This window comes from Moschus berezovskii, chromosome 1 (assembly GCF_049115385.1).
Source record: "Moschus berezovskii isolate FMDL1 chromosome 1, NW_MosBer_1.0, whole genome shotgun sequence".
NCBI lineage: Eukaryota > Metazoa > Chordata > Mammalia > Artiodactyla > Moschidae > Moschus > Moschus berezovskii.
In genome coordinates this window covers 12,753,914-12,777,962 of record NC_142460.1, presented here as the reverse complement: position 1 = coordinate 12,777,962, position 24,049 = coordinate 12,753,914, and the positions used below count along the sequence as shown (strand labels likewise).

The 24,049-nt window shown below is 44.6% G+C and overlaps 1 protein-coding gene across 15 annotated transcripts in view; it reads left to right on the top strand.

Moving 5' to 3' along the window:
- Positions 1–2,407: 2,407 nt before the first annotated feature.
- Positions 2,408–24,049, top strand: part of TBC1D5 (TBC1 domain family member 5) — a 623,629-nt gene continuing 601,987 nt past the window's right edge. For 10 of the 15 annotated variants that reach the window (XM_055416924.2, XM_088835340.1, XM_088835356.1 and 7 more), the window contains exon 1: positions 2,748–2,905. The gene's annotated coding sequence lies outside the window, so the exon portion shown is untranslated. Of the gene's footprint in view, positions 2,476–2,747; positions 2,906–24,049 lie in introns of those variants that run through there. The other 5 variants (XM_088835366.1, XM_088835357.1, XM_088835376.1 and 2 more) reach the window with 3 other exon arrangements.

Below are 24,049 nucleotides of genomic sequence, written 5' to 3'. Positions count from 1 at the left end.
TATTATAGTCTCAATTATCTTTGTAGTCAAAATAACTGTTAATCTTTCTTATTTTCTTAGTAGCGAAAGGCTTTAAGCATGTTGTTATCCCTACCCGCGGTTAGCTGCATTTTAACAATGGGTCTGGGAGACGGAAAGGCTTTCAAAAAAGTGTGAAATACCACAGAATGAGAGAAGTTAGTTTTTTGAGATGATTCATATCTCTGACCTGCAGCTCCAGCCTGAGGCTGGGCCCGGTGAAATCCTAGAATGGGGGTAGGTTTCAGTTCAGGCCCTCAGGGAGGGAGACAGCAAGATGGGAGTGGATGGACAAAAATTTGAGAGAATACCCGAAGGATAAAAGGAAGCAAGGAGGGGCAGGGGGAGAGACCACGACGCAGGTGTGACACCCGCGAAGGTTCAAAGGGAAGGAAGGGAAGCTTAATTAAGAAAGCCCCAAGACTGCAGGCAGTTCTGAGACAGTTTGGCCAGACCCGTGGGGAGTCCTTGAGGCAAAGCTGCCTGTTAGGGGAAACGTGCCTTAGTTGCCATGCTATGCTGTCAGCGACTGACTGGGGGAGTGTGGTCCCATTAACACAATGAGGGCTCCGAGGTCAGAGAGAGTCTTATCTAAGTCATATGGGGGAAGGATTGTTCTTTGCTATAAGCCATTTCCCAGAATACAAACAGGTGGCGGGATTTCCTAATAGTCTCTGTTTTCCCTGAGTACAGGTTCTGGTAAATTTCAATGTTGTCACTGCAAAGCCTGTTTTTAAGGCCTAGACTTGGAACAGACTTTTTTTTTTTTTTTTTCCCTAATTGTTGAAAGCAGTGACAGGTCCAGCCCAGATCCAAGAGAAGATTACACAAAAGCATGACTCCTAGGGAGGCATGGTTCTGTGTGGGCCACCAAAATAACAGTGTTCCTCAGATGAACCTTGGACTAGACACAGTGAAATGTTGCTGGCATCACTGAGGTGGCAGCTGCAATTGATGGGTGGGCTCCATCCACAGGTGTATCCTCTGGAAGGTGCAGAGAAGAGCCCATCAACACTGCAAACACAGGAGAGTAGGCTGTGAATTTCCTGCTTCTCAGAAACCTGTGTTAACACTGTTACGTGTGCGTGTAGGTGTGTGTGTGTGTGTTTACGTGTGCATGTAGGTGTGTGTGTGTGTGTGTGTGTGTGTGTGTGTGTGTTTCCAGCTGCTCAGTCGTGTCTGACTCTTTGCAACCCCATGAAGCCCTCCAGGCTTCACTGCTCATGGAATTTTCCAGGCAAGAATACTGGAGTGGGTTGCCATATCTTATTCCATCAACATTTATCCCAACAGGGTTTCTGCTGCTGAACATCATCTCAATGTTCACTGTTTTAACAGTAATGATGACTCATCTAGGCAGAGCTACCAGTTAGTAAGTTTTTACATTTTATTTAGTTTCTCCTGAGTAAATCTGGCACGAGAAACTCACTTAACCTGTCCTGCTTTGACAACCAAAAGGGCCAACAGACAGTGGGGGACTCCCCTTAAGGGGAGGGTTTGTCTGTTCTCCAACAAAGGTCTTCCACCAGGGACCTTCCTCTGAAGCCAGCTAACCTTTGGAAATCCTACCTTTTTCTGCCTTGGTTTTCAGGACTCAACACTATCAATTTCCATTAGGCTCTTTGTGAAGATACATAATAAAAGACCATAAATCTCTGTAACTAGGTGAAGAATTTACCATTCTAATCAGCAATACGATTCCAAGCCTTTTCATTCAAAGGTTTTCAAATTGGGGAAACAAGCAAACAGCATTCCACTGTTTAAATCGTGACTAAAGGCAAGTGGAGGACAACAAAGCACAGGATTTACACGGTCAGTCCTCAAACCTTCGCGGAGATATCACAATGTTAAAGACATGGACTGCCCTAAGTCATGAGGTAACATAAAATCCAAGCCTAATACTGTGGTTTGTAAAAAAAAAAAAAATACCGTGAATTATTTCTCTACCGGTTATTCTAAAGTGAACAGTGAAGGGAAAGTCGCTCAGTCGTGTCCAACTCTTGCGACCCGAAGGACTGCAGCCCACAAGGCTCCTCTGTCCTTGGGATTCTCTGGGCCAGAACACTGGAGTGGGTAGCCTTTGCCTTCTTCAGGGGATCTTCCTAGCCCAGGGATGGAACCCAAGTCTCCGGCATTGCAGACGGATTCTTTACCAGCTGAGCCACCAGGGAAGCCCTATACTAAAGAAGGTATGCACAAACTACTGCTGACCCCCAAAGCAGAGTAGGGTACATCTCAGAGAGGAAGTGACATAGTGGCTGGGCACTGAAGCATGAATAGGAGTCCACTCAGATACAAGGACATGTCACAGGCCACAGGAAATGCAAATTCTCAGGCAGCAGGGCCAGCCTTTCAGACGGCCTCACGCTGGGAAGGTGGCGGTGAGCATGAGGGTCTGACATCCCGGGGGCGCATTCTGCAGCTGCGCGCCGACAAAGCCGGGCCGGGGTGCTGAAGGTAAAGAGGGCAAAGGGAAGGCACGGAAAGCGGAGAGGAACCGAAACGAGCCCTCCCGCGCATGCGCGCCGCTGCCCCGGCGGACGGCTCGGCCCGCGGCGGCCTCTGGGCCTCGCGCCTCGCGGGCCCCGCAGGACCCCAGCGCGTCGCGCGCGCGCAGTGTGCGGGCCCGGCGGGCGCATGCGCACGAGCGCGCGGGCGCCGCGCCGCGGGGAGCTGAGCGCTGGGGCGCGCCGAGGGCGCGCGGCGGGGGCGGCCGCCGTCACGGCGCGGGCGTGGTCACGTGGCCGCCGCCCCCCCCGCCCTGTTCCCTCTCAGGTCGGGGCAGGCGCGGCCGGCCCCGGGAGCGCCCGGCACAGGCTGAGGGGGAGAGAGAGAGAGGGGAGGCGGACTCGGGGCGCAGGAGCCGGGGAGCCCTCCGGCGCCACAGGTAACGCCACGGGACGGCGGCGCTGCCGGGCGCCCTGCGCGCCTCCGCCCTCCTCCAGTGCGGCCCCCGCGGGCGGCCGTGCCCGCCCGGCCTCCCTCGGCGCCGCCGTCCCCGGCCGGCCTGAGGTGTCGCCGGCGCGCCGGGGACCCCCTGCGCCCCGCCAGTGCGCGTCCCGGGCGGGGGCGGGAGTCGGGGCCCCTCGCCCCGGGGCGGCGGGCTGAGGCGCTGCGCCCGGCCTGCCGCCGCCTCCGCGCCCGCCGGGGTCGCGGCTGCCACCAGGCTGAGCGCCGCGGCCGAGCCGGGCTCCACTTCCTCCTCGGTCGGTTTCCTGGTACCTTTAGGCCCCTTCGCGGGCCGGAAGCCAGACGGGCTCGGAGCCCCCAAACCTTGTAAAACGCTCTAGAAGGGAGGAAAGCCTGCCCCCGTCTCAGGAGGGAAACGTGAGCTTGAACGACTTAAGTTTCCTTCACCTGTAGGACCGTGCAAGTTGAGGCCTTCAGGATGTGAGAAAAACTTTCCAGAGGGTGAACACTGATTTTTTTTTTTTTTGTAACACACTATCCCACCCACCTCCTTTTTCCTGGAGAAAGGAGCTCAGACCTCTACAACAATTTCTTGATTGTACAGGTGACCTAAAATTTGTTCAGTACTAGCTATTAAATAGTTTCGATTGTAGGATATATGTTTAAAGTTCATATCTTTTAGATTTTTGGGGGGGAGTTATTTTCTGGAAAGTTTAACTAGCCAACTCCAAATTCTAAACACCGAAATTTTACAGTGCGGGTTGCACAACTTTAGGCCCTACGGTCGTTGTATTCTCGACCAAGTCATTCGTTTTTATTCTTTGTCCCACAGTATACAGCCCCAATGTATTATCGTATAGTCACTATATATAATAATATGATCATGCCTGTTTGTACACAGATACTGACTTAGCATTAAATGTAGGCATCGTTGAAAGTAAACTTTTGAGCACCTTTGATACCAGTGATAAAGAGTTGAATTTATGTATTAATTGTCTTAAGGAACTTTTCTGATTCCATGTCTTGGTAGTTTTCATATTTTATCTCTAAATTCAGTTGTGAACGGGAGTATTTTTCTACAGCTGTTTCCTGTAGAGTCCTGTAGAGCAGTTCTTCTCAAACTTTAATGTGCCTGGGAATCCCTTGAGGCTCCTGTTTGAAAATGCAAATTCTGATTCAGTAGATCTGTGTTGCAGCTAGATACTTTGTGTTTCTTATAAACTACTTGCGGCTGGAGGAGGAACCATTCTTGAGTAGCAAGGATGTATATTGTTTGCTAAGAAATGACATATATCAGTGAATAAGTGCCTTATAATAATTCACTTTCGGTGTAGAGGTGAGTTGAGGTAAAAGACAGATGGCAGGATGGCCTGAGAGGGCTTGCTTTGGGAAATCCCTTCGCAGAAGAAGCCAAGTCCAGGTCCCAGGGGAGGGGATAGCAGAACTGGAAGAACTCCCTCAATTAGGAAGAGTGCAGGTACCCTCTGTGCATGCTGTGTGGTGCCTGCATCACCAGGCCTGCAAATATTCCACGGAAGCTTTGTGTACTTCTACCTGAAGAATTCCACTTGCTCAGCAGCGGGTGGTTGGGTTTTTAATCAACATAAAGACTGCATCATACTCTCTGGGTTGAAAGTTTCTTTTATTGGTGAACGAATTGAGTGTGTGCTCCTTCCGTCACTATTCAAATGCAGCCTCAGCTGAGTAGCACATGCCTGAGCCTTGGAAGCAAACTTGTGAAAAATTTGGAGTCTCCCCCTGTTGATTTTCCCTAAGTATTAAAAAATGAAATTGAAAAGTTTACATTAAAAAAAAGTAATTGAAAAGTTATAGTTGTCACAGGTAACTTCATATAGTTCATGTTCATAAAAATGGTTCTTAAGTTTAGAAAAACTTTATGGAAGTATAACATCAACTACTTTTAGCACTGTGATTTTTACAGTTTTCATTCTCGTCTTTACTGTTGTTTCTTGTTAAATATTATGACAGTACTTTTTTTCCTTCCAGTTTTATTGATATAATTGATAAACAGCACGGTAAAGAATATGCCTGCAGTGTGGGAGACTTGGGTTCCATCCCTGGGTTGGGAAGATACCCTGGAGGAGGGCATGGCAGCCTACTCCAGTATTCCTTCCTGGAGAATCCCATGGACAGAGGAGCCTGGTGGGTTACAGTCCATGGTGTTAAAAAGAATGGCTGAGTGAGTGACTAACACTATATAAATTTAAGGTGTTAAGGTGTAGTGCATAATAATTTGACTTACATCATGAAGTAATTATTACAGTAATTTTAGTGAAAATACATCATCTCATATAGATATTAAAGAAATAGAAAAAAAATTTTTAAATTGTGATGAGACCTCTTAGGATTTATTCTCAACAGCTTTCCTGTATAAGGTAAAACAGTTCTAATTCTGTTTATCATGTTGTACGTTTTGCCCTAGTACTTCTTTATCTTATAACTGGATGTTTGTACCTTTTGTCTGTCTTCATCCAATTCCCCCGTCCCTCTACTCCTGGCTCTGTTAACCACAAAGCTTGATCTCTTTTTCTGTAAATTTATTTTTGAAGTATAATTGACCCACAACACTGTTATTACCTGTTACACAATATCTAGTTGCAATATGTCACCCCGCAAAGATATTACATAGTTGTTAACGATATTGGTCACACTGTTAATTTAAGCGATTTTGCCACTGGAAACTTGTGCCTCTTAGTCTCTCTTCCTGTTTCATTCCTTTTCCCTCCTCCCTTGCAACCATCTGTTTGGTCTCTGTATTTTGTTCTCTGATTTTGTTAAAAATCAAATGTTTGCTCATTTGATTTTGTTTGGTTTGCTGATTTCACATATAAGTGAAATCATGCAGTATTTGTCTTTCTCTGACTCATTTCACTTAGTATAATACTTTTCAGGTTATTTTGAATGACACGATTCCTTTTCATGGCTCAATAATATTCCATTACTGTTTTTGTTTTCTTCAGATAAATATCCTGGAGTGGAATTGCTAGATCTTTGGTACTTTTAATTTTTTCAGGAATCCACAAGGGTTCCTTTTTTCCCACATCCTCACCAACACTTGTTATTTGTTGTCTTTTTGATTATAGCCGTTCTGACTGATGTGAGGTGATATTTCATTGTGGTTTTGATTTGTGTTTCTCTAATGATTAGAGATGTTAAACGTGTTTTCATTTTTCTGTTGGCTTTATCATCTTTGGAAAAGATATCTGTTGAGATTTTGTGTACACGTCTCGATCAGGTTGTTTGCTTTTAGATATTGAAGGGTATGGACTCTTTTTAAGTTTTGGGTATTACACCCTGTATCAGATATATGATTTGGAAATATTCCTGTCCATTAGGCACTGTTTTCATTTTATTAATACATGTCATTTTCCCCTCCCACCGTCTTGCTGGGGCCTCTCCTTTGTCCTTGGACGTGGGGTGTCTTTCTTTGGTGGGATCCACATTCTCCTGTTGATGGTTGTTCAGCGGTTAGTTATAATTTTGGAATTCTTACAGGAGAAGATGAGCCCACGCCCCTCCTCCATCGTGGTAGCTCTGGCTTATCTGACAGCTGGAGTGGTGGTATAGACCAAGAAGAGAAGGATGTAATAGAGGAAACTCTGGAAGACTGGTGTACTGGCATGGAAATCTGACAGATACTTGCCTGTCAAGCTAATCCCACAAATAAGGAGGGATCACACCTGGCCTAGAGCCACAGAGATTACCATCTCCCTGTTCAGCACTTTGTGGATCCTCTGGCGCACGCTGGCCAGGGATGAGGCAGACAGGCTCCCGCTGCTGCGCCGCTTCCCTTGGCCAGCAGGTTCTCGATGGTGGTCACATCATGGTTCAGTGAGGACCATCTCCACGGAGGCGTGGTGTGGCGGTGATAAGAACGTCTGTGCCTGGGAACTGTGTGGAGGACCCGGTCTGGAGGCCACAGACAGGGGAGGCGGTGCTGCTGGCCAGGCAGCGAGGCACTGGTCATGGCAGACACCCTCTTCCCACAGCACAAGAGAGGGCTCTACACAGGGACATCACCAGATGGTCAATACTGAAATCAGATTGATTATTTTCTTTGCAACCAAAGATGGAGAAGCTCTACACCGTCAGCAAAAACAAGACCAGGAGCTGACTGTGGCTCAGATCATGAACTCCTTATTGCAAAATTCAGACTTAAATTGAAGAAAGTAGAGAAAACCACTAGACCATTCAGGTATGACCTAAGTCATATCCTTTACGATTATACAGTGGAAGTGACAAATAGATTCCAGGAATTAGATCTGATAGAGGGTCTGAAAAGGGTCTGAGGGATGGAGGTTTGTAACACTGTACAGGAGAAGGTGACCAAAACCATCCCCAAGCAGAAGAAATGCAAAAAGGCAAGATGGTTGTCTGAGGAGGCCCTACAAATACTGAGAAAAGAAGAGACATGAAGGGCAAAGGAGACTAGGAAACATGTATCCATCTGCGTGAACTCCAAAGAATAGCAAGGAGGGAGAAAGATTTCCTCAGTGATCAGTGCAAAGAAACAGAGGAAAATAATAGAATAGGAAAGACTAAAGGTCTCTTCAAGAAAATTGGGGATACCAAGGGAACATTTCATGCAACGATGGACACGTTAAAGAACAGAAATTATATGGACCTAACAAAAGCCTAGATACTAAGAAGAGATGACAGGAATACACAGAAGAACTATACCAGAAAAGATCTTAATGACACACATAACCACAATGGTGTGATCACTCACCTAGAGCCAGACATCCTGGAATGTGAAGTCAAGGGGGCCTTAGGAAGCATCACTTCGAACAAAGCTAGTGGAAGTGATGGAATTCCAGTTGAGCTATTTCAAATCCTAGAAGATGGTGCTGTTCAAGTGCTGTAGTCAATATGCCAGCAAATTTGGAAAACTCAGCAGTGGCCACAGGACAGGAAAAGGTCAGTTTTCATTCCAATCCTAAAGAAAGGCAATGCCAAAGAATGTTCAAACTACTGCATGATTGCACTCTTCTCACACGTTAGCAAAGTAATGCTCAGAATTCTCCAAGCCAGACTTCAACATTATGTGAACTGAGAACTTCCAGATGTTCAAGCTGGATTTAGAAAAGGCAGAGGAACCTGAGATCAAATTGCCAATATCTGATGGGTCAGAAAAAGCAAGAGAGTTCCAGAAAAACATTATGCTGTAGCCTTTGACTGTGTGGCTCACAACAAACCGTGGAAAATTCTTCAAGAGATGAGAATACCAGACTTCCTGACCTGCCTTCTGAGAAACCTGTATGCAGGTTAAGAAGCAACAGTTAGAATTGGACATGAACAATGGAATGGTTCCAAAATGTGCAAGTAGTATGTCAGGGCTGTATATTGTCACTTTGTTTTTTAACTTACATGAGAGTACATCATGCGAAATAGTTTGCTACATGAAGCACAAGCTGGAATCAAGATTGCCGAGAGAAATATCGATACCCTCAGATATGCAGATGACACCAGCCTTATGGCAGAAAGTGAAGAGGAACTGAAAAGCCTTAATGAAACTTAAATGAAGATGAAAGATGAGAGTGAGAAAGCTGGCTTAAAACTCAGCATTCAAAAAACTAAGATCATGGCATCTGGTTCCATCACTTCATGGCAAATAGATGCTGGTAACAATGGAAAAAGTGACAGTTATTTTCTTGTGCTCCAAAATCACTGTAGATGGTGAGTGAAGCCACAAAATTTAAAGACGCTTTCTCCTTGGAAGAAAAGTTATGACCAACCTAGACAGCATATTAAAAAACAGAGACATTACTTTATCAACGAAGGTCCATCTAGTCTAAGCTATCGTTTTTCCATTAGTCATGTATGGATGTGAGAGAAAGCTGTGAAGAAAGCTGATTGCCGAAGAATTGATGCTTTTGAACTGTGGTGCTGGAGAAGACCCTTGAGAGTCCCTTGGACTGCAAGGAAATCCAGTCAGTCCATCCTAAAGGAAATCAATTCTGCATATTCGTTGGAAGGACTGATGCTGAAGCTCCAGAACTTTGGCCACCTGATGCAAAGAGCTGACTCACTGGGAAAAAAGAAGCTGACTCATGCTGGGAAAGATTGAAGGCAGGAGAAGAAGGGGATGACAGAGGATGAGATGATTGGATGACATCAACGTCTCAATGGACATGAGTTTTGGTAAACTCCAGGAGTTGGTGATGGACACGGAGGCCTGGCTTGCTGCAGTCCCTGGGGTCGCAGAGTCAGACAGCACTAAGTGACTGAACTTAACTGTTATCTTTGTCTGGCCTTGGTATCAGAGTAATGTTGGCTTCATGGGATGGGTTCACAAATGTTTCTCTCTGCAATTTTTTTTTTGAAACAGATTGTGAAAGATAGATGATAACTCTTCTGGAAGTTTTTAGAAGGATTCATCTGTGAAGCTCTCTGATCCTGAACTTTTATTGTCAGGAGTTTTTAAGTTACTGATTCAACTTCATTAGTGCTAATTTGTCTGTTTATATTTTCTATTTCTTTGTGTTTTGTTTGGAAATGATCCCCTTCTAAGAACTTGTCCATTTCTTTTCAGTTGTCCATTAATTGGTGTAATCCATTACGATTCTTTCTCTGGTATTGGTTATAACTTTTTTTATTTCTGATTTCCATTTGCACGGAGTAACTTTTTTCATCCTCTTAACTTTCAGCCTGTGTGTGTCTTTACATCTGAAATGAATCTGTTTTTAGGCAGCAGGTAGAGGAGTCCTATTTTGTGTCATTCAGCCACTCCTTGTCTTTGATTGGAGCATTTAGTCCATTTATATTTAAAGTTATTATTCATAGTTGTGTACTTATTGCCGTTTTGTAGTTTTCTATTTTTTCTATAAGTTTTTTTGTTTCTTTTTTTCTCCTTTTATTTGATGACTATCTTTAGTGTTATTTTTGTGAGTCTTTGCATGTGTATATAGAATAGACTTCTGGTTTATGAGTAACGTAAGGTTTATGTGTTTGTATCTATATATGTATACATTTTTATCATATATATATTTGATTGTTTTAGATTGATGATCTTTTAGGTTCTAATGCATTTTAACAACCTGGTATTTTTAACCCTCTCCCTCCAGCTTACTGTTCGTGGCGTTGACATCATGTTTTACACCATTCTGTTTTGTGTATCCCTTAACTATTGTGGTTGATTTTAACAATTTTTGTTCTTTTACCTTCCTACTAGCTTCATAAGTGGTTGATTGACTAAAACTCTGATGCTGGGAAAGGTTGGGGGCGGGAGGAGAAGGGGACAACAGAGAATGAGATGGCTGGATGGCATCACCGACTCTATGGACATGAGTTTGGATGAACACCGGGAGTTGGTGATGGACAGGGAGGCCTGGTGTGCTGTGGTTTATGGGGTCGCAGAGAGTCGGACATGACTGAGTGACTGAACTGAACTGAACTGAACTGTTTGCATTTACCAACAACTTTTCCTTTTGTAATTTCCTTCACGTGTTAGTTGGTAACTTTTTTTTTTTTGCTTAGTTGAGTCCTTGGAACATTTCTTGCAAAGCTGTTTTCAGTTTAGTTCAGTCACTCAGTCGTGTCCGACTCTGCAACCCCATGAATCACAGCACGCCAGGCCTCCCTGTCCATCACCAACTCCTGGAGTTCACTCACACTCAATGTCCATCGAGTCGCAGATGCCATCCAGTCATCTCATTCTCTGTTGTCCCCTTCTCCTCTTGCCCCCAATCCCTCCCAGCATCAGGGTCTTTTCCAGTGAGTCAACTCTTTGCATGAGGTGGCCAAAGTATTGGAGTTTCAGCTTTAGCATCAGTCCTTCCAATGAACACCCAGGACTGATCTCCTTTAGGATGGACTGGTTGGCTCTCCTTGCAGTCCAAGGGACTCTCAAGAGTCTTCTGCAACACCACAGTTCAAAAACATCAATTTTTCGGCGCTCAGCTTTCTTCACAGTCCACCTCTCACATCCATACGTGACCACTGGAAAAACCATAGCCTTGACTAGACAGACCTTTGTTGGCAAAGTAATGTCTCTGCTTTTTAATATACTATCCAGGTTGGTCATAATGATCTTAGTTTTCTGAATGTCGTGCTTCAAGCCAACTTTTTCACTCTCTTCTTTCACTTTCATTAAGAGGCTTTTTAGTTCCTCTTCACTTTCTGCCATAAGGGTGGTGTCATCTGCATATTTGAGGTTATTGATATTTCTCCCAGCAATCTTGATTCCAGCTTGTGCTTCTTCCAGCCCAGCGTTCCTCATGATGTACTCTGCATATAAATTAAATAGCAAAGTGACAATATACAGCCTTGACGTACTCTTTTTCCTATTTGGAACCAGTCTGTTATTCCGTGTCCAGTTCTGACTGTTGCTTCCTGACCTTCATACAGATTTCTCAAGAGGCAGCTCAGATGGTCTGGTATTCCCATCTTGTTCAGAATTTTCCACAGTTTATTGTGATCCACACAGTCAAAGGCTTTGGCGTAGTCAATGAAGCAGAAATAGATGTTTTTCTGGAACTCTCTTGCTTTCTCCATGATCCAGCGGATGTTGGCAATTTGATCTCTGGTGCCTCTGCCTTTTCTAAAACCTGCTTGAACATCTGGAAGTTCACGGTTCACATATTGCTGAAGCCTGGCTTGGAGAATTTTGAGCATGACTTTACTAGCGTGTGAGATGAGTGCAATTGTGTGGTAGTTTGAGCATTTTTTGGCATTGCCTTTCTTTGGGATTGGGTTGAAGACTGACCTTTTCCAGTCCTGTGGCCACTGCTGAGTTTTCCAAATTTGCTGGCATATTGAGTGCAGCACTTTCACAGCATCTTCTTTCAGGATTTGAAATATCTCAACTGGAATTCCATCACCTCCACTAGCTTTGTTCGTAGTGATGCTTTCTAAGGCCCACTTGACTTCACATTCCAAGATGTCTGGCTCCAGGTGAGTGATCACACCATCGTGATTATCTTGGTCATGAAGATCTTTTTTGTACAGTTCTTCTGTGTATTCTTGCCACCTCTTCTTAATATGTTTCGCTTCTGTTAAGTCCATATCATTCTGTCATTTATTGAGCCCATCTTTGCATGAAATGTTTCCTTGGTATCTCTAATTTTCTTGAAGAGATCTCTTGTGTTTCCTATTCTGTTGTTTTCCTCTATTTCTTTGCATTGATCACTGAGGAAGGCTTTCTTATCTCTCCTTGCTATTCTTTGGAACTGTTCATTCAGATGCTTATATCTTTCCTTTTCTCTTTTGCTTTTCTCTTCTCTTGGCTATTGGTAAGGCCTTCTCAGAGAGCCATTTTGCTTTTTTGCATTTCTTTTCCATGGGGATGGTCTTGGTCCCTGTCACCTGTACAATGTCACGAACCTCCGTCCATAGTTCATCAGTCCCTCTATCAGATCTAGTCCCTTAAATCTATTTCTCACTTCCACTGTATAATCATAAGGGATTTGATGTAGGTCATAAGCTGTTTTAGTGGTGCTGAACTCTTAGCTTCTGCTTGCCTGTAAAACTTTTGGTATCTCCATCGTCTCTGAATGAAAGCTTTGCCAGGTAGAGTATTGATTGTCCTTTTAACTATATTGTTCCACTTATTTATAGCGTGTAGAGTTTCTGCTGAAAAGTCTGTTGTAGCCTTATCAGACTTTTCTCATGTAACTTGTTGCTTTTTCCTTGCTGCTTTTAATATTTTCTCTTAATCATTAGTTTTTGGCATTTTAGATACAGTGTGTCTTCATATGATCCTTTTTGTGTTGATCCTGTTTAGGATTCCTAATGCTTCCTTAACTTTGATGTCTCTTTCCTTTCCCAGGTTAGGAAAGCTTTTAGCTATTATATTTTCAAACACCTTATTTTCTCCCTTCTCTCTTCTCCATCTGGGACCAGTTTACTATGAATGTTGATATACTTGATGTTGTTTTAGCAGTCTCTTAACCCTTCCTGACTTGTTTTTCTTTTTTCTCTTCACCTTCAGTGACTTCTACTGCTTTGACTTCCAGCTCGCTGATCCGTTCCTCTGTATCCAGTTAGTCTACTCTTTATTCCTCCTACTGTATTTTTCATTTCAGTTATTGTATTTTTCATTTCTGGTTCTCCTTTATATTTTCCAACTCTTTGTTAAAAAATTCTGACTTTTTATTCTGTTTATTTAGTTTATTCTGTCTCTGTGCTGAAGTTTATTCTGACTTTTTATTCTGTTTATTTAGTGGTCTCCCGATTTATTTGATCATTGCTTCCCTGGTGACTCAGATGGTAGAGCATCTGCCTGCAATGTGGGAGACCTGGGTTCCGTCCCTGGGTGGGGAAGATCGTCACTTAACTCTTCTTTGGGTAGGTTGCTTATCCTCACTTAGTTCTTCTGGGGTTTTATTTTGTTCCTTCATTTGGAACATACTCTGCTGTCACCTTATTTTGCCCAGTTTGCTGCTGCTATGTATCTGATAAGTTGGGTACAGTTCCGATCTTGGAGAAGAACCCTTTTGAAGGAGACATCGTGTGTCCCAGCCCTGCACTCCCTCTGGTCACCGGAGCTGCACGCTCCAGGTGTCACCTCTGCGGGCTGTGTGCATCCTTTGGTGATAAGCTGACCGCTTTTGGTGGTCTGGTAGCCACGACTGGCCCTGGCCTGGTTGGTGGGGCTGTGTCATGACACAGCTGGCTGTGAGTTCTTGGAGATTCTGCAGCTAGTGCTGATTGACTGGTGGGTGGGGTCCAGGGGTCCTAGCACTGGAGTCTGTTGGTGGGCAGGGCTGGCTCCTGACATGACTAGCTTTGAGGTCTGAGGTCTTCCAGGGTGCTGTATCACAGGGTGACTGGCTGAGGGGTCCAGGGTGTCTTGGAGCTTGGGTGAACCTGCTGATGGTGGCGTTGGGGACCCCAGGGGCTCCTGGGACCAGTCCTGTGCTATTTGTGGATGGAGCCAGGTTCTGCGTTCTCTGGTCGAAGGGCTTTGAGTCCAGGAACTGGTGTGCGCCCATCAGTAGGGGTGGGGGCAGTTTCTGACACAGCTCGCTGTGGAGTCTGGTTCGTTCTGAAGCTTCGACCTGCTGGAGGGTGGACTGGGGCCCAAGATGTCCTTGAGCCCCCTGGTGGGGGGTGAGTCCGGAGTTTGGGGTCAGCGCTGGCCTCCTTGTGGGTGGGTTGGTGTGACAGTACTCTGAAGTACTGTCTTGAGCACTTCATGTATCTTAATTCATTTGCCCCTCACAAGAACCTTGAAGGAAACTAAAGCAGAAAAAGTCATATACCAACACAGAGCTGGGATTCTGACCAACTCTAGAGTCCATGCTTTTAACAGTCTTTTCTTTGCTGCATTTTAGAAAAAAATAGATCAGTGATACTCTTTTAAATCCCCTTTTCCTAGTAGTACTGTTGAGAATTAAGAGGTTGGCTTTGATTTTCGTTTGTAGGTAACTTATTGTACTATTGAAAACTACGAGGATGACTTTCATTTTAAAACTCAAATTTGTCACACTTTTTTTTATTCACCCACTTCAAAATTAACTGCCTCAATGCTTGTGATTTTTCTTTATAAGATATTGAAATTTGCAATGGTTTGTGCTCGTTTGCCAGACTAGTCTCTTAAGTTTGTGTCATTGTTAAAAGTGAAAGTGGTATCTCTTTCCTTTTGAACCTGCAAGTTTTGAATCCTCATTTCCTGCCAATGCCTGCCTCCTCTCCCCAACCCCCATGTATACATGGTAGATTTATTATTCTGATATTGAAGGATTGACTGGGTTACAAACTTTTTAAGGTAAGAAGGACAACCCCAGAATAATGAATGACATTTCCAGTCGAGCAGCTTTTGTTTTATGGAGAAGCGTGTATCCTCTGTCCCTTATCCCTTTCTGTCTCAGGCCACTGAAAGCTGCCCCATGGCATCACTGGTCTGGGACGTGGTGCTTGTCCACCCGGCCGGGACACTTACATGGAGAGATGATTCAGGTGGCAGTGCTGGGCAGTGTGTGTCCTAGAGTTTGAGAACTGAGAGGTTGTGAATGGGCCCAGTTGTGGGAGGAAAAAGTAAAAGTGTGGGGAGAGGGTCTGTGGCTAATTCCAATGGTATTAATTTTCTGTAACTGGGATAATTGCGAGTTTTGAGAAGGAAATCAGTATAACAGCAAATCTGTATCGTGCATGTTTTTCCTCCGCTTGTTTTTTATAACGGTACCTCTCATAGTGCCCTGCTGGCCAGTTAACTTGGCTGGACAGAGCCTCACTTTTCTTATCTTTGAAGTGAGAGATAGAAGCTACCTTACAAAGTTGTTTTGAGGAATAAATGAGTATATGTGTGTTTATATGTGTGTGTGTGTACACATAAATTATGCAATATACGTGGGTTATACCTATGCTGTTCTTACATATGTAAATATTGTATATCATTGGCAGGGGATTGGTTCTGGGACCTCTCTGGATAACAAACTCTCTGAATGCTCAAGTTGCTTATATAAAATGCATAATATTTGCGTATAATATACACACATCTTCCCAGATACTTTAAATCATCTCCAGATTATGGATAATACCTAATACAATGTAAGTACTATGTAGCTGGTTGTCAGAATCCAGCAAAGTCAAGTTTTGCTTTTTTGGACTTTTTGGAATTTTTTTTCCCCCCTGAATATTTTTGATTTGTGATTGATTGGGTCTGCAGTGGCAGAACCAGAATATATGGAGGATCAACTGTATATACATAGAAATGCTTAGATAGCATCTGGCACGTGGTTAATGCTATTATATAAATGTTAGAAATTATATTCTGTTGTGGTTAACCTGCAGTGGTTGATAAATCCACATAGTCAAGACTGACTACTTGAGTGAACTTAATGGAAATTATATATGTATTTGGTATAACGTTGTGTGGGCCAAGAAAATAGACAGTTTGTACTTTCTGGATGAAAATACAAAATTGATATAGTAATGATTTTGTCCCTTTGGTGAATTAACTATGAGTAAAATCCTGGGTGTTCATTGGAAGGACTGATGCTAAAGCTGAAACTCCAATACTTTGGCCACCTCATGCGACGAGTTGACTCACTGGAAAAGACTCTGATGCTGGGAAGGATTGGGGGCAGGAGGAGACGGGGACGACAGAGAATGAGATGGCTGGATGGCATCACTGACTCAATAGAGGTGGGTTTGAGTGAACTCTGGGAGTTGGTGATGGACAGGGAGACCTGGCGTGCTGTGATTCATGGGGTTGCAAAGAGTCGGACATGACTGAGCAACTGAACTGAACTGAACTGAATTAAGGTTTGGCAGCTCAGATCTTCAAAAACAAGGGAATAAAACTGCAGAAATAATAAAGATGTCTTTGGTGGTGGTGTGAAAGGATCAATTTAAAATTTTCAAGTGTAGAGTTACGAAGCACAGAACAAGATAACCTTTTTCTGAAGGCTTCTCTGATAGAACTTTAGCTTCCTTGGTTGACTTGTCTGTTCCTTGATAAAACCCATCTTTCTTTGCGTGCTCCAAACCTGACCTGCAGTCCCTTAGCTGAGATCCATAGTGGTGTGTGTGTGTCAGAGTAAGTCTTTTAAATTTAGATGGTTAATTTTTTGCATATGCTGTATGTCTTGAAACCTCCTTTAGATAGGAACAGTCAGTCCATAATCATGCACATTAATTTTTCCAGCAAAATTACCAGTATGGGACCTGTGTGTTAGGGTGTCACGTCTTTAGTGTCTAGTACGCGGTCTGGCGTGCAGTGGGTGCTCGTTAAACCTGTCTCAATGAGAAGCGTCTGAAGAGAACATCACTTGGTCATTTTCTGTTTCCTGTGGTGTCTGTGGCTGACTCGGTTGAGATGCTCAGTAATTGCGGATTTCTTATCTTTTAGAAGACTCAGTTGCCTGAGAAAGGTGGTCATTGAATTAACTTTTTGAAACAAAATGATTTGAAATAGTCATTACAGATGATTGCAAATTCTCATAAATTTGTGTTGACAAGAATGCTGATCTTGACCTTTTATGGGTCATAAAGTCTACATATAGAAGAATGATTTACTTTTAAAAAATTGATTGGATTTGTTGTTTGTGATAATTATGATAAACTAGTTGTGGTGTATCTGTCTAAAGAAAGTGCTGTGGTGAGTGACTGCTTAGGTCAGATAATCACAGTATGATAATCTAGATGACCATAGAGAAAAGGTTCCCCCCCCCCACCCTGTTACAAAAAGTGATGCTTACTGTGGAAATTTTATAAAAATGAGTGATGAAAAATAATCCCCTGGGACCTTCCTGGTGGTCCAGTGGTTAAGACTTCGCTTTCTAATGTAGGGGTGCAGGTTCGATCCCTGGTTAGGGAGCTGAGATCCCACATGCCTTGCGGCCAAAAAACCAAAACATAAAACAGAAGCAGTATTGTAACAAATTCAGTAAAGACTTTAGAAATGTCCCACATAGAAAAAAAAAATCTTAAAAATAAAGTCACTTGGACTGTTGAATAATTCTTAAGTTCTCTTCAGAGTTAGGGTTATAGTGTTTTGAGAGAGGCTGGAAATTAAGTCAGGTTTGTAGCCCAAGTACTGTTTAGAAAGCCAAGTAACAGATGTTGATTAGTGGAAATGTTTGATGTTTTAGTGTTACTAAACATTTTGCCCCTAAGTAAGATAAAAAGGTTGAACTAAAAGTAATGAGGTCTGCACTTGTAAATAGTGGGTCTTCAGACTAATTAGAGGAGTGAGGAGTAAGCTCCCACTTCTCCTCGGGGAGGCACACCTGCCTTCCGATGGGGTTGATGGTGGTTTAGCACTGCGTGAAGACTGAGCCCGCTCACAAGCTCTGGCTGCCGAGGCATGCACTCTGTTTGCTTACAACCAGTGGGGACCGAGTCAGCCCCTTCAGAGGTTCTCAGGATGCTGCCTTTGAAGTTTCAGGAATCCAAGAGGAGTTACTGACACTGTGTCTCTTGTCGTCTTGGGTGAATAGTGGATAGATTGCCCTGGACCCTTGGTTGGATTTGGGAGTGAAAGTGGATTTGATAGGAGATGGAAGATGGTACCACTCTGTTGGGTTTTGCCTGCTGCATTCACTAAATTAGAGTTCTTTTTCTTTTTTTAACACTTTATTTATTTGTGTCTGGCTCTGATGAGACTCTGCTGCTGTGCAGGCTTTTCCCTAGCTGCGGTGAGCAGGGGCTGCTCTCTTGTGGAGTACAGGCTCTAGGGCCTGTGGGCTTCTGTCGTTTCGATCCCCAGGCGCTGGAGGACAGGCCCAGTAGGTGTGGCACAGGGCTAAGTTGCTTTGTGACCTGTGGGATCCTGCTGGATCAGGGATCAGACCTGTGTCTCCTGCATTGCCAGGCGGATTCTTTACCACTGAGCCACCAGGGAAGCCCTGGACTGACTTTTCTTTGTGAAGTCCCAGAGTCTTGTGATAAGAATGCTCATTCTGATAGGTTGGCATGTATGGTATAGGAAGGCTTGGGATGAATTGCCTCCTTTCTCCATTCTTCATTTCTCTTAACTAATTTAGGATTATTTTAATTTCTTTACCGTGTGTTGTGTGTATGTATGTTGTAGCTATACACAGATAAACAGGCATCAGTTCAGTTCAGTCGCTCAGTCATGTCCGACTCTCCGCGACCCCATGAATCACAGCACGCCAGGCCTCCCGGACTATCACCAACATACATGTAGATAATTCCCATTTTCTTTAACTAAAATGTAAAATGGTTCTTGCTATTCTGCTGCTTGCGTTTGTTTTTCATATAGTTTTTTATATTAGTGCTATAACTCTTCCACATACTTTTTGATCACTTCATACTCTCTCATTGTTTGAATGGACTGTAAGTAGCCCTCCATTCTTGGACACCTAGCTTCCCATCAGTCTTTCTGACAAAAAGTTATGCACTGAAATTACGTGTGCTCAGTCACTAAGTTGTACCCAACTGTGTGACCCCGTGGACGGCAGCCCCCCAGGCTCCTCTGTCCACGGGATTCTCCAGGCAAGAATCCTGGAGTGGGTTGCCATTCCCTCCTCCAGGGGATCTTCCCAACCCAGGGATCGAACCCATGACTCCTTCATTGGCAGGTGGATTCCTGACCACTGAGCCACCTGGTCACTGAACATTATTGTAGCTCATATCCCTCTGTGCCTGCACATTTTTGTTTATTTAGTAAAAAACTGTAGTGAGTGGATTAGCGGGTCAAAAGGTAATTTAACAGTTTTGTTACACTTTGTCAAATTGCCCACCAGGAAGGTTGGCCCACTTCACGTTCTACTCAGAACTGTCTGAAAGGCCCTGTGACTGTTGTGATTGTCTTGTCTATCTTGATAGCTTTATTTGGGTATAGGTGACTTTATCCCTGTTCCCCTTCTCTTGTCTTCTTACAGTTTCTAATATTTTATGTAGTTAGATCTTGCTCTTCCTTTATTTATCTTGTAGGCTTTTCCTACTTTATGGTTATACAGCTATTAATTTATATTTATCAACTATTTTCGTAGTTTAAATTTAAAATTTTGGGTTTGCAGTTATTCTGGAACATGTTGAATGGCATCGTGTGAAGTAGAGGGTACAAAAACTTCTAAGCTCTTTGATCAGCTGGTTTTCTCAGTACTCCTTAATGGGTGACCTGTTCTTTCTCCCTGCATATCAGAAACTTGGTCATTTGGTCTTCTATCCAGTCACACAGGTATTTTATTTTTTGTGGTTGTGCATAGGATCTCCCTGTGTGCCTGTGTGTGTCTTTCGAACCAGACAATTGCTGGTAGATAGAAAAGCTGTTGATGTTTTGTGTGTATGTGTTTTGTAACCAGTCACTTTCTGGCTCATACCACCATAGCAGCTTTTCAGTCGGTTCTCTTACCTTTTCCAGGTGGATAAACCATTTTGTAGAGAGATCAAACTGTGCATCACTGTGTTGGCTTGAGTATCAAGCACTGTGAGTTTCTTTTTTTCTGGTCGGTGTGTAATTTTCTACTCCTTACGGTGAGTTTTCTTTTCAAGCCACGATCTTTCTGTGGTATACTTAAAGTTCTCCAACCTAACGCCTGTGATTGTCCAAACCAAGTGTGGTGGAGGCCGCTGGGAAGTGATCAGCAGACCAGGAGGCAGCGAAGGCGGGGTTGGTGGAGAGGCAGGTGGAGTGGGAAAGCCAGCGTTGGGGCCGTGCCCCCACCTCTTCCTTCTCTGCCCCCTCTTCGTGGACTTCTTTTTGTCCTGATGATTTTCTGGCTTCGCATTTTACTCTCCGATGCACCTTGTTTTCTGTCTTTCATGGAGTAGCTCCCCCGGCCCCTTTTTGCTTTGATGCAGATGCGCGTGCCGTCGTGGGATCAGTCCAGAGCAGGCCCTCTCCTTGTCGTCACGAGCACTAGCACAGGGCACCCGCCATGCATCCTGCCTTGCAAAGGGTGCAGCAGGACTGTGATGAAACGGGTTTCCTCGTAAAGTCAGACCGCTGCTTTGGAAGGCTTGGTGACACGAAGGAGGCGCGTTTGTAGAGACAAATGGGGGAGAATTGTAGAGCTGTGTAGCTGGGCTGGGGATGAACTGCTTTGGAAGGCTTGGTGACACGAAGAAGGCAAGTTTGTAGAGACAAATGGGGGAGAATTGTAGAGCTGTGCAGCTGGGCTGGGGATGAACTGCTTTGGAAGGCTTGGTGAAATGAAGGAGGCACTTTTGTAGAGACAGATGGGGGAGAATTGTAGAGCTGTGCAGCTGGGCTGGGGATGAGGACTCCAGAGGATGCAGTGAGAGATGAGTGTTCTGCAGAGTCTGTTATTTTAGCTCTCCAACTTGATTTCTTACCTGAGCTTCAGACCTGGGAATCCGATTGCCTACTGGAGAACTCCATTTTGTGTGGCCCAGGAAAGCTCAGTTTCAGTATGTCTGGAACTGAATTTACCGTCTTGTGGAAGGTCTCCTCCCCCTCCCAAGTTTATTGACTCACTGGAGGGCATTGCTGTCTCTTTAGTTTTGATCAGCCAGAAACCTGGCTGCGGCTGCTGCTGCTGAGTCACTTCAGTCGTGTTCGACTCTGTGCGACCCCATGGACAGCAGCCCACCAGGCTCCCCCGTCCCTGGGATTCTCCAGGCAAGAACACTGGAGTGGGTTACCATTTCCTTCTCAAATGTGTGAAAGTGAAAAGTGAAAGTGAAGTCGCCTAGTCGTGTCCGACTCTTAGCAACCCCACGGACTGAAGCCCACCAGCCTCCTCCATCCGTGGGATTTTCCAGGCAAGAGTACTGGAGTGGGGTGCCATTGCCTTCTCTGAGAATTCTGTCTGTTATATTTTATTCCCCTTTCCGCAGTCCTCACATAAAGGCATCAGACTCTGTGGATCCTGCCTTTTGAGTGCACTGCCTCTCTGTCCCCAGTACTTCTACACTGGTGCACTGTCTCTTGATCTCAGATCATCTTCTCTGCCTGTTTCTGTGCAGTTTTCCTTTTGGTGTCCCCTGTGGCCGGGTGAGCTAGTCTGATTCTCTTACACTACAGCGTACACCCCTTTAATGAAGTGCTCTCAGTGTCAGTCCGGGATTGGTTCCAGGACCCCCGGCAGATACGCACGCTCACAGAGGCATAGGTCACTGGCAGTTGCCCTGCGGTGTCTGCGGATCCAACCTGCTGTGGGTGAGATGTGCAGAGAGCCCGCTTGTTCCAGGGGAGGGCAGGCTGTGCTCTCCGTCGCTTGTTTCTGGGTCTGTGTCTTCTCCTTCTGCTCCCCTCTACTCTGTGATTTCTTTGTCAAGTACTGAAATCTGCTTTTTTGCAACTGGTTATGATTTTGCTTGCCTCAGAATATTCTCTCTTAATCTTATGGACTCCAGTGAGGTCTCTGCTTAAATGCCACTGCTCAAGGAAGCTTCCTTAAACCACCAAGTCTGTGTTGTGCCCTTCCTGTTTGGCCAAATAACCTGTGCTATTCTATAACACTTATTGTGTGTTAGAATTGTCTTTTTACCTAATAGCCCGTGTCTCACTTTTGAGTGCTCCCTGAGCGCCAAGGCCACTCATCGTCTTTACTCCTACTCCTGGTGCCGTATCTATTAAAAGTAGATTCCTGTAACACGTGCTGCTCTAGGTGCTGAGAATAGAGCAGTGAGTAAGAGGCTGTTGCAGTTATTACTGCTGTATGAAAAGCTACTCCAGACCTGACTGGCTTAAGACAACAGTAATATTTGGAAAACTCAGCAGTGGCCACAGGACTGGAAAAGGTCAGTCTTCATTCCAATCCCAAAGAAAGGCAATGCCAAAGAATGCTCAAACTACCGCACAATTGCACTCATCTCACACACTAGTAAAGTCATGCTGAAAATTCTCCAAGCCAGGCTTCAGCAATATGTGAACCGTGAACTCCCAGATGTTCAAGCAGGTTTTAGAAGACAGTGGCACCAGAGATCAAATTGCCAACATCTGCTGGATCATGGAGAAAGCAAGAGAGTTCCAGAAAAACATCTATTTCTGCTTCATTGACTATGCCAAAGCCTTTGACTGTGTGGATCACAATAAACTGTGGAACATTCTGAAAGAGATGGGAATCCCAGACCACCTGACCTGCCTGTTGAGAAACCTGTATGCAGGTCAGGAAGCAACAGTCAGAACTGTACATGGAACAACAGACTGGTTCCAAATAGGAAAAGGAGTAAGTCAAGGCTGTATATTGTCACCTTGCTTATTTACCTTATATGCAGAGTACATCATAAGGAACGCTGGGCTGGAAGAAGCACAAGCTGGAATCAAGATTGCTGGGAGAAATATCAATAACCTCAGATATGCAGATGACACCACCCTTATGGCAGAAAGTGAAGAGGAACTCAAAAGCCTCTTGATGAAAGAGGAGAGTGAAAAGGTTGGCTTGAAGCTCAATATTCAGAAAACGAAGATCATGGCATCTGGTCCCATCACTTCATGGGAAAGAGATGGAAAAACACTGGAAACAGTATCAGACTTTATTTTTTTGGGCTCCAAAATCACTTCCACTCCTTGGAAGGAAAGTTATGACCAACCTAGATAGCATATTAAAAAGCAGAGACATTACTTTGCCAACCAAGGTCCGTCTAGTCAAGGCAATGGTTTTTCCCGTGGTCATGTATGGATGTGAGAGTTGGACTGTGAAGAAAGCTGATCGCCGAAGAATTGATGCTTTTGAACTGTGGTGCTGGAGAAGACTCTTGAGAGTCCCTTGGACTGCAAGGAGATCCAACCAGTCCATTCTAAAGGAGATCAGTCCTGGGTGTTCAGTGGAAGGACTGATGCTAAAGCTGAAACTCCAATACTTTGGCCACCTCAAGTGACGAGTTGACTCACTGGAAAAGACTCTGATGCTGGGAAAGGTTGGGGGCGGGAGGAGAAGGGGACGACCGAGAATGAGATGGCTGGATGGCATCACCAGCTCGATGGGCATGAGTTTGAGTGAACTCCAGGAGTTGGTGATGGACAGGGAGGCCTGGCGTGCTGTGATTCATGGGGTCGCGGAGAGTCGGACACGACTGAGCGACTGAACTGAACTGAACATTTATTTACTCATGATTTTGTAATTAGTAAAGGACTTGGTCGGGGAGGCTCATCTCTGTTTTTCCTGGTGTCTGCTCATTGGAGGTCGTAGTTTCCACGTGTCAGCTGGCTCTCTCACAGGCTGGCAGTTGATGCTGGCTGCTGTCTGGGAGCAAATGGAGGACTGTTGATCACAGCACCAGTGTGAGGCCTCTGTGTGTGGCCTGGTGTGACTGGTAGGCTCTGAGAGGGAGTGTCCCAGGAACAAGCTTTCTAAAAGGAAGGAAGTGCAAGCAGCCAGTGGTTTTAAAGATTAGGCTGAAAACGGGTGAGCGTTACTTCTCCTGTGTTCTATTGTTTAAATAGACAATAGTCCTGATTGAATGAGAGGAGAATTATACTCCATATCCTGGTGGAGAAAGTGACAAAAATTTCTGACCATGTTTAAGTAATCTGCTTGTTGTTGTCGTCGCCCAGTTGTGTCCAACTCTTTGCGACCCCATGGACTGCAGCACGCCAGGCCTCACCATCTCCCAGAGTTTGCCCAAGTTCATGTTCATTGTATCGCGGATGCTCTCCAGCTGTCTCATCCTCTGAAGCCTTCTTCTTCTGCCCTCAGTCTTTCCCAGCTTCAGGGACCTTTCCAGTGAGTCGTCTGTGGGCATCAAATGACCAAAATACTGGAGCTTCAGCTTCAGCATCAGT